Source organism: Schistocerca americana, chromosome 3 (genome assembly GCF_021461395.2).
Source record: "Schistocerca americana isolate TAMUIC-IGC-003095 chromosome 3, iqSchAmer2.1, whole genome shotgun sequence".
Classification (NCBI taxonomy): domain Eukaryota; kingdom Metazoa; phylum Arthropoda; class Insecta; order Orthoptera; family Acrididae; genus Schistocerca; species Schistocerca americana.
This window is the reverse complement of record NC_060121.1, coordinates 192,873,139-192,882,717: the sequence shown is the minus strand read 5'-3', so window position 1 is coordinate 192,882,717 and position 9,579 is coordinate 192,873,139. Positions and strand designations below refer to the sequence as shown.

General features: G+C 43.1%; 1 pseudogene; it reads left to right on the top strand.

Annotated features, from left to right (window-relative positions):
- The first annotated feature begins 9,157 nt into the window (after nt 1-9,157).
- On the top strand, nt 9,158-9,275 carry LOC124608124 (annotated as a pseudogene).
- The last annotated feature ends 304 nt before the right edge of the window (nt 9,276-9,579 follow it).

The window sequence follows — 9,579 nt, the reverse complement described above, 5'->3', positions numbered from 1 at the left end:
GGCAGACTCTGCAAGAGAGGCGCTCTGCATCGCGGTGTAGCTTGCTCGCCAGGTTTCGAGAGGCTGCGTTTCTGGATGAGTTATCGAATATATTGCTTCCCCGTACTTATACCTCCCGAGGAGATCACGAATGTAAAATTAGAGAGATTAGAGCGCGCACGGAGGCTTTCAGACAGTCGTTCTTCCCGCGAACCATACGCGACTGGAACAGTAAAGGGAGGTAATGACACTGGCACGTAAAGTGCCCTCCGCCACACACCGTTGGGTGGCTTGCGGAGTATAAATGTAGATGTAGATGTAGATACGTGCTCGACTGGGGACAGATCTGGTGAACGAGCAGGCGAAGGCAACATGTCGACACTCTGTAGACCTTTTGGGTTATAATAGTGGTATGTGGGCGAGATTATCTTATTGGAAAACGCCTCTGGAATGGCATTCATCAATGGAGACATAACAAGTCGAATTACCAGACTGGCGAACAATTTTACAATCAGAGTGCGTTTAATAACCACGAGAGCGCTCCTGCTCTCATACTACACTGATTGTACCCCAGCCGGCCGGTGTGGCCGAGCGGTTCTAGGCGCTTCAGTCTGGAACCGTGCGACCGCTACGGTCGCAAGTTCGAATCCTGCCTCGGGCATGGATTTGTGTGATGTCCTCAGGTAAGTTAGGTTTAAGCAGTTCTAAGTTCTAGGGGACTGATGGCTTCTGATGTTAAGTCCCATAGTGCTCAAAACCATTTGAACCATTTTTTTGATTGTACCCCAGACCACGGCTCCAGATGTAGGCCCAGTGTTTTTTGGACAACATGGTTGTGGAGATGAAGCAGCGATTAGTAGTCCTGTCTACATAACGGCATGTTTTCTACCGTTATGTAGAGAGGAGTGACACCACCAGCAGTCGACCAATGGTGTAAACGCCCAGAAGATGATTCCTACGTCGGGTTGAAACCGGTTGGCGGTATAATAACAATAAATTCGATTAAGACTGTTTTTGAATAATTGGTAGGCACAGTGTGTCTAAGCCACAGACAGATTGGTTGTAGGTTCTAAGCTGGCCTTCTTCTGGAAAAAAAACACGGCCATTACTGGCATCGGATCAGAACCCGCTATCATCTGAAAACACAATAGATCTCCGCCCCCCCCCCCCCCTAAAGCTCTCGCTTGACACGAATGAAGCAAATAGCAGTGGTTTAGTGTCAGTGTAATGCACACTACAGAGCGTCTGGCTCGGATCTGTCCTTGAAGTAACCGATTTGTAACAGTTCGTTGTGTCACTGTGGTGCCAACTGGTGCTCAACCTGCTGCTGCAGATCGAGTACACGATGCGACAGAGCCATAAATCGCAGACGATGACCTTCCGTCTCGGTAGTGCCACGTACCTCTCTTGAGCCCGACCGTACATTCTCGTGACCATTGCTGCCGGGAGTCATGTACAGTGACTACATTCGTTCCAAGTCTTTCTGCAAGACTGCAGAAGGGACATCGCGCTTCTCGTAGCCCTATTAGAGGACCTCGTTCAAATACGTGTGGATAAGGGCGTCTTTGTCGCCTTAAAGGCATTCTTGACTAATATCAGCTCGTCACGTCCAATGCCAGACGTAACTAATGCTCATGCAGTGTCAGAGGTAACTAATGCTCACGACGGTTACAGCGTTTGTTTAAAGCGAACTTGAGTTTCATCCAGACATGTCGCTACTACCACTACTCTTAGGGGACTGGCATGAAATTTGAGCAGACACCATCACACGCTTAGCAACTACCGTTTACGTCGCACCACTCCCTCTTCGTGCTGTGATTTCTTTTCCGTCAGTTTATTTAAACTGATCGTAAATCTTTTCCATAAAAGAAAAAAGAAAATTTTGAACAAGGATCTTTAGATAGACGCCATCGTTGTCAGTCACAATCAGGCAGGCCCAGTCGTCATAACTAGAGTGGGCACACTCGTTCATCCTTGGGAACTAGTTCACTGGTGATCGCTCTTTTTTGGGAACTGTTCATTTTTACTCGGTCACCGTTCATTGTGCTCGGTATATGGGTCTTATGAAAAATCGAAAATTTGTAGCTTAGGTGACGGAAGATGGAAGGCGCCAAGAGGGGTCACACCTGCCTCCCCCCTTGAGTACAGAGTTTTCATTCATAACAGAATTCTCACACACTTGCAATTTTCATGATTCTGCAAAACTTCTCGTTTAGCCAACTGTAGCGTTATTTGGCTGATCGCAGTGATATAATGTGACGCACGAAAAACCGGCCCCGAGTACAGACTGCTCGTCAATTACGCACGATTTGTTGACTGCTACGAGCAGAATAGATAAACATGTAATAATTAGGCAGTTAATAAATAATAATAATAATAATGCAAACAAGAATAATGCAAAAAACAACTTCGAAACAATAGATCACGATTGGTGGGCGACAATGATCAGTCTACTACTCGGGGCCGATTCTTCGTGCGCCACCCTGAACCACTAAAATAATATTGTAGAAGTTATCGCATTCTCGTTACAAAATGTGACACCAGACGCTCGATTATGGAGCGAGGCTTCATTCGATTGTTAAGTCGGTCTGCCTTCCATAACAATGAACATACTCCAAAAAAGACGGAAAATGGCCACTCGCGTGTGCCGTGCCGACTTCATTTGTATGTGTAATAACAAAAACAATTCTTTCCTTTTTACAAGTATTTCTTCTGCAGTTTATCGAAATAGTGAAGTAAGGTGATATGGCGTTTTGTTACCTGAAAAGATGTATGCATTACATACCACGTAATTTACGTAATTATAAAATACATTTTTATTACCGGTCATGCACGCTGAATAGAATACGAAAAGAACCTGAAGTTCAGAGTTAAAAAAAGGTTGGAAACAAATCTATAATGGACGTGCGCAGCGAACAAACGAACAACAACTCGATACTCAACTAAACTATGAGCAGTCGGCAGTGGAACTGCGAAAAAGGACGAGTCCGCCCGAGCGAGACGGAGACAGACGGGAACGGGACCGAGGCTGGAACGAGACCGGCCGACGTGCCGTTACGGGAACGAGACCGACCGTTTCCCGTTCCTGTGAACTATAAGTAGAAAGCCGCGACCGAAGTAAACTATGAAAGACCGTTCCTTAGAATTCGTTCCTCCGTCGTTCCGTTCATCTTGATGAACCATTCCTTTGGACCTGTTAGTTCGAGAACGAACCATCTCTAGTCATAACAGGATCACCCAACGGGACCCACAGGCACGGGTAGAACGGCAGTTACAATCAAATCACTACAGCAGACTAAAAGTTAAAATTGCATTTCAGATATAAACAGAGTCCCAAGAGATTCCTTTTTTGAACTAAAACCAAAACGCCTTAAAATCTTAAACTGGGGAACGGTAGAAAGAGGACGTAAAGTTTTTTAAAAAATTGGAGACTGAGCTTGGCTGAGCATAAACGGTTATAAATAATTTAAAATTTAAACATTCAATCTCTTTATGGAAATTCCAACATGCTTCTAAAAGGCCTCTGGTTTAATCGCCCTTCATCGCAGTAAACGTATTACAATGAATGAAAAAGGGTTAACTTAAGAACAAATACCTGCTTGACGTTTAATAACTACACGAATTTACGGACGGAAAAGGCCAAATGTGTTGCCAAATTGTTACGTATTTGATTAATCAAATTAAAATAAAAAATGTCATATAACAGCCCTTCAGATGCGACTGCCGTTTGTGAATCAGACTATTTAATGAAACGACTGTTCATCCTGCAACTTAATGACTCCAAAATGTGACTCAGACAGCACATTAGCATTTCAATTTAAGGAACTCATAAACTTGTCCAGACATCAAAGTGTCCTAATCATTTTGCCCAACATAAGGAAGCTACACAATACTTAAGACTACGAGTAACAAAAATCGAAAGCGCTTCGCTCTCCAAAATGGTATTAGAAAATGTGTTCAAATGGTTCAAATGGCTCTGAGCACTATGGGACTCAACCTCTGAGGTCATTAGTCCCCTAGAACTTAGAACTAGTTAAACCTAACTAACCTAAGGACATCACAAACATCCATGCCCGAGGCAGGATTCGAACCTGCGACCGTAGCGGTCTTGCGGCTCCAGACTGCAGCGCCTTTAACCGCACGGCCACTTCGGCCGGCAGAAAATGTGTTTTACTTGGTCTTACCAAGCACAGTGAAACCGGAATACAGACACTTCGAATATTTGCTCAGCAGCTTGGCCCCAATAAGTGTTCAAAGGTTAATAACGCAACGCCAAACACACAAAGATTATTATGAATATGCCTTGACTTGCATTCACCCAAACAAATTCTACCACACAAACATTAGACGATTCAATTGCCATTTAAATCTGAAGTGTTTCTTGCAATGCAAGAACAAGTTTCTACTGCAGGTTTTATAGCGAATCTAAACGTGAGTCAACACCAGCAACCACATAAAAACTGCAGGGCCACGTTGCACTGATAACAAAATTGTTCACCAAATCATATACAGTCGTAATAAATAGGCAGTTAAATTAATGCACGCACATTCCCGGTACTGACTGTTGACATCAAACTGTATGAAATCCAGAGCAAGGCGTTCCACCGACCGCGGTCGCACGGTACATGCCAATAACCATGCAAACAACTGAAAGATGCCAGAACTACGTAAAATTATCATGTGGAATTGTGTTAGTTAAGCTTTATATTTTTATAATCAGACATCACAAAATGGTTCAAATGGCTCTAAGCACTATGGGACTTAACATCTGAGGTCATCAGTTCCCTAGACTTAGAATTACTCAAACCTAACTAACCTAAGGACATCTCACACATCCATGCCCGAGGCAGGATTCGAACCTGCGACCGTAGCAGTAGCGTGGTTCAGGCCAGACATCTCATCTAAGACGGTTTTCAGTAATCATACCATTACTGACAAGCAGATAACACAAGACAAATGGTAGGAACACATGGTCGTACATCACTTACAAAAAAAGCACATTTAAACTGATGAAATTCTTACGTGGAACGGCGGCAGCTTCAGTAACATTCGTCGAATCGTGTTCTCAATACAGAGGAATTTACTTAAGCCTCTCCTTCTTCTTTTTTTTTTTTTATTTTGTCTTGTAACTGGTTTAGAGTAGTCATAGTAGCACTTGCAAGCTACGTCCTCCATTATTTGTTGGATGTATTCCAAACTCTGTCTTCTTCTACAGTTTTTACCCTTTACAGGTCCCTCTAGTACCATAGAAGTTATTCCCTGACTTCTTAACAGATGACCTACCTACCTGCCCCTTCTCCTTGTCAATGCTTCCCAAATATTCCGCCTGCCGTTGTGGCCAATCGGTTCTAGGCGCTTCAGCCCGGAACTGCGGGACTGCTACGGTCGCAGGTTCGAATCCTGCCTCGGGCATGGATGTGTGTGATGTCCTTATGTTAGTTTGGTTTAATTAGTTCTAAGTTCTAGGGGACTGATGACCTCAGATGTTAAATCCCATAGTGCTCAGAGCCATTTGAACCGTTTGAACCAACTATTCCTTTCCTCACCGATTCTCCGGAGAACGTAGCCATTCCTTACCTTATCGGTCCACTTACTTTTCAACATTATTCTGTCTCACTTCATCTCAAATGCTTCCATTCTTTTCTTTTCCGGTTTTCCCAGAGTCCATGTTTCACCAACATGCTGTTCTCCAAACGTACATTCTCAAAAATTTCTTCCTCAAATAGAGGCTTATGTTTGATACTAGTGGATTTCTCTTGGTCAGGAATGCTTCTTCGACGTATAGACTGAACATTAGGGACGACAAGCTACATCCCTGCCTTCACCCTTTTTAATCCGAGCACTTCGTTCTTGGTCATCCACTCTCATTGTTCCCTCCTGGCTGTTGTACATACTGTGTATTGCCCGTCTTTCCCTGTAACGTATCCTTATTTTTCTCTGAATTTCGAACATCTTGCACCATTTGACATTGTTGAAGCCTTTTCCAGGTCGACAAATCTTATGAACGTGTCCCGACTTTACTTCAGTCTTGCTTCCAAAATGAGTTTCTACGTAATAACTGCGTCATCTAACACAGACAGCCTCCCGTCTCTTTTCCATTCTTCAGTTTATTATTCTTGTCGTCAACTTGGATGCATGAGCTGTTAAGTTGATTGTGCAATAATTCTCGCACTTAACAGCTCTTTCAATCTTTTGTATTGCGCGGATTACGGACTGATGACCTTCGCAGTAAAGGCCCATAAGATTTCACACACATTTTTTATTGAGTGGATGACGTTTTTCCGAAAGTCAGATAATATATCGCCAGACTGATATACTCTACACACCAATGTGAAAGTCGTTTCTTTGCCACTCGCTCTGATACATTTGGTTACACAGAGATCGAAATGGGGAGAAAGAAGAGGAGCGTGACACATAAGGTAAACAAAAGCTAAAATGTCAATACTGAAAAGGCTGTAGGTATTCTATAGCAGCTTAATACCCTGGTGATCGGTGGGGTGGGAGAGGAGACAAGAGAGCAGCGCTCGCAGTTGAAAACATGCATATTCTTTTATTTAAATCTACAGTGAAACAACCTCGATAATGAAGATCAGAATGAGAGTAGTTGTATACTAACGCGGAAGTTAAATCAAGAATTGACGTCGGCAAAAGATGTCTTACACAGTTAATTGACTACGCAATTTGTTAAATAGTAACAGGTGCTTGTAATGCTACGGCGGTGTTGTGATCGATGCGGACTAAGCAATTTGTCAAACATTAACAGATATTTGCAATGCTACCGCGGTCTTGTGATCGATGCGAGCCGACACAGCCTAAATGTATAGCGAAGACGATCAGTCGTATATCATCCAAGGATAACAGTATCCTGTGAACATAGTACATGGAGCGGAACTACCATACAGCTTCTTGCTATGCCCAATGATAGATCTTATCAGAGAAGTGTTCTGCGTCAACCAAAGGTTCATTCCACATATTCCGAAAAAGTACATTACAAGAAGGGTCGGGCAACATATTACTTCCTACCACATACGCCTGATGAAATGACTCCCACGAGAAAATCAGAGAACCTATAGCTAATACAGGTGCCAATCGACAACGGAAGGGAGGTGGGATATAATAGTCGTATCTGAGATATCCATCTACATCTACATGGATACTCTGCAAATCACATTTAAGTGCCTGGCAGAGGGTTCATCGAACCACCTTCACAATTCTCTATTACTCCAATCTCGTACAGCGCGCGGAAAGAATGAACACCTGTAACTTTCCCCACGAGCTCTGATTTCCCTTATTTTATCTTGGTGATCGTTCCTCCCTATGTAGGTCTGTGTCAACAAAATATTTTCACATTCGGAGGAGAAAGTTGGTGATTGGAATTTCGTGAGAAGATTCCGTCGCAACGAAAAACGCCTTTCTTTAAATGATGCCAGCTCAAATCCTGTATCATTTCTGTGACTCTCTCTCCCATATTTCGTGATAATACAAAACATACTATCTTTCTTTGAAGTTTTTCCACGTAATCCGTCAGTCCTATCTGGTAAGGATTTCACACCGCGCAGCAGTATTCTAAAAGAGGACGGACAAGCGTAGTGTATTCAGTCTCCCTAGTAGGTCTGTTACGTTTTCTATGTGACGTGCCAATAAAACGCAGTCTTTGGTTAGCCTTCCCCACAACATTTTCTATGTGTTCCATCCAATTTACATTGTTCGTTATTGTAATACCTAGGTATTTAGTTGAATTTACGGCTTTTAGATTAGACTGATTTATCGTGTAACCGAAGTTTAACGAGTTCCTTTTAGCACTCGTTATTTAGGGTCAACTGCCACTTTTCGCACCATTCAGATATATTTTCTAAATCGTTTTCCAGTTTGTTTTGGTATTCTGATGGCCGGCCGTGGTGGCCGAGTGGTTCTAGGCGCTACAGTCTGGAACCGCGCGACCCCTACGGTCGCAGGTTCGAATCCTGCCTCGGGCATGGATGTGCGTGATGTCCTTAGGTTAGTTGGGTTTACGTAGTTCAAAGTTCTAGGGGACTGATGACCTCAGAAGTTAAGTTCCATAGTGCTCAGGGCCATTTGAACCATCTACTAGATGAAAGGCTTTAATCCATATGAAGTAATTAGGTTCTACACCAACGCTTTCGACACTTCCAGATATGCGGGCGATGACCTTTATGGTATTCTAGAACAATAAAGTTATCGGTCTGATGAAGGATGAGGCAGCTGGGTCGTTGGTTGTGGAGTTTGACGGATTGAGGGCAAAGGTGTACACGTATCGTCCTGAGGCATGCGCCACTGAACCATAGGCTATGGGTGTACATCGTACGGCCTCAACGGCTCTAACGACCGATGACTATAAGAGCTGTCTGCTCGAAGGCACTGGTGTACTTAGTAATCTTTCGATCGCGAGGACAGGAGATGCAGTGCAACTGGAAGCTGGCCTGTCGCGTCATGGTGACGAGCGCATCATCTGTACGGATGTTGTAGGGACTCAGCCGTACGGACACTATTGCCTCCCTGTTGGTAAAGTGTAAATACATACGGAAAAAATAGTTAGATGAAACGTTCGTCATAGATTTCTCTCTCTATCTGTGAATTTTCATCTCTCTACCTATGAACATACGCCCCCAACCAATAAACCTGTTTATTGTTATGTGTACTGTGCACACAAATGTAGGGTTTCTTCTTCTTCCACCGGCCGTTTCACTTGCTGCAGCTGCTAAGGGTTTCATGTATTTGCTTAGTATTTAAGTATGAACGTAGCTCTGCTAATGTACATATTTGTTAAATAGGAGTATCTATTCTCTAAATGGTTTCAAAATACGCTTTTTTTTAATAGAAGGGAGCTCAGTTATAAATAGCGCAAAAATATTTTTTCTAAAAATTAAGTATCTTTGTTGCATAAAGTATGAAAAATTTCAACCAAATTTAAAACATGTTAAAAAATTATTAAAAATGGAAAAAGTTTTTAAAAAAGCAATGCCAAAACTTTTTAAAAATCAATAAACTGTACATATTCATTGTTAATAAACCAAATGTTATTTTTTATATTCTTGTTATTATTTACAAAAATTTCAGAACCCCTGATCATTTACACTACAGAGCCAGAGAGAGCAAGTATGACTTCATGCATATGTAATTAGATATGTGCAAAATAATGTCAGCTCTATGTTAATATGCCAACGGCCTTGCCGCAGTGGTAACACCGGTTCCCGTCAGATCACCGAAGTCAAGCGCTGTCGGGCTGCGCTAGCACCTGGATGGGTGACCATCCGGTCTGCAGAGCGCTGTTGGCAACCGGGGTGCACTCAGCCCTTTTGAGGCAGACTGAGGAGCTACTTGATTGAGAAGTAGCGGCTCCGGTCTCGGAAACTGACACACGGCCGTCAGAGCGGTGTGCTGACCGCATTCCCCTCCATATCCGCATCCAGTGACGCCTTTGGACAGAGGATGACACGGCTGCCGCTCGGTATCGTTGGGCCTTATGGCCTGTTCGGGAGGAGTTTAGTTTTAGTTCTTTTCTATGTTAATATGAAATGATTTCACATATACAGGGTCTCCCAGCTATCTTGTCCACCCGAGGTATCTTTGGAACAATAA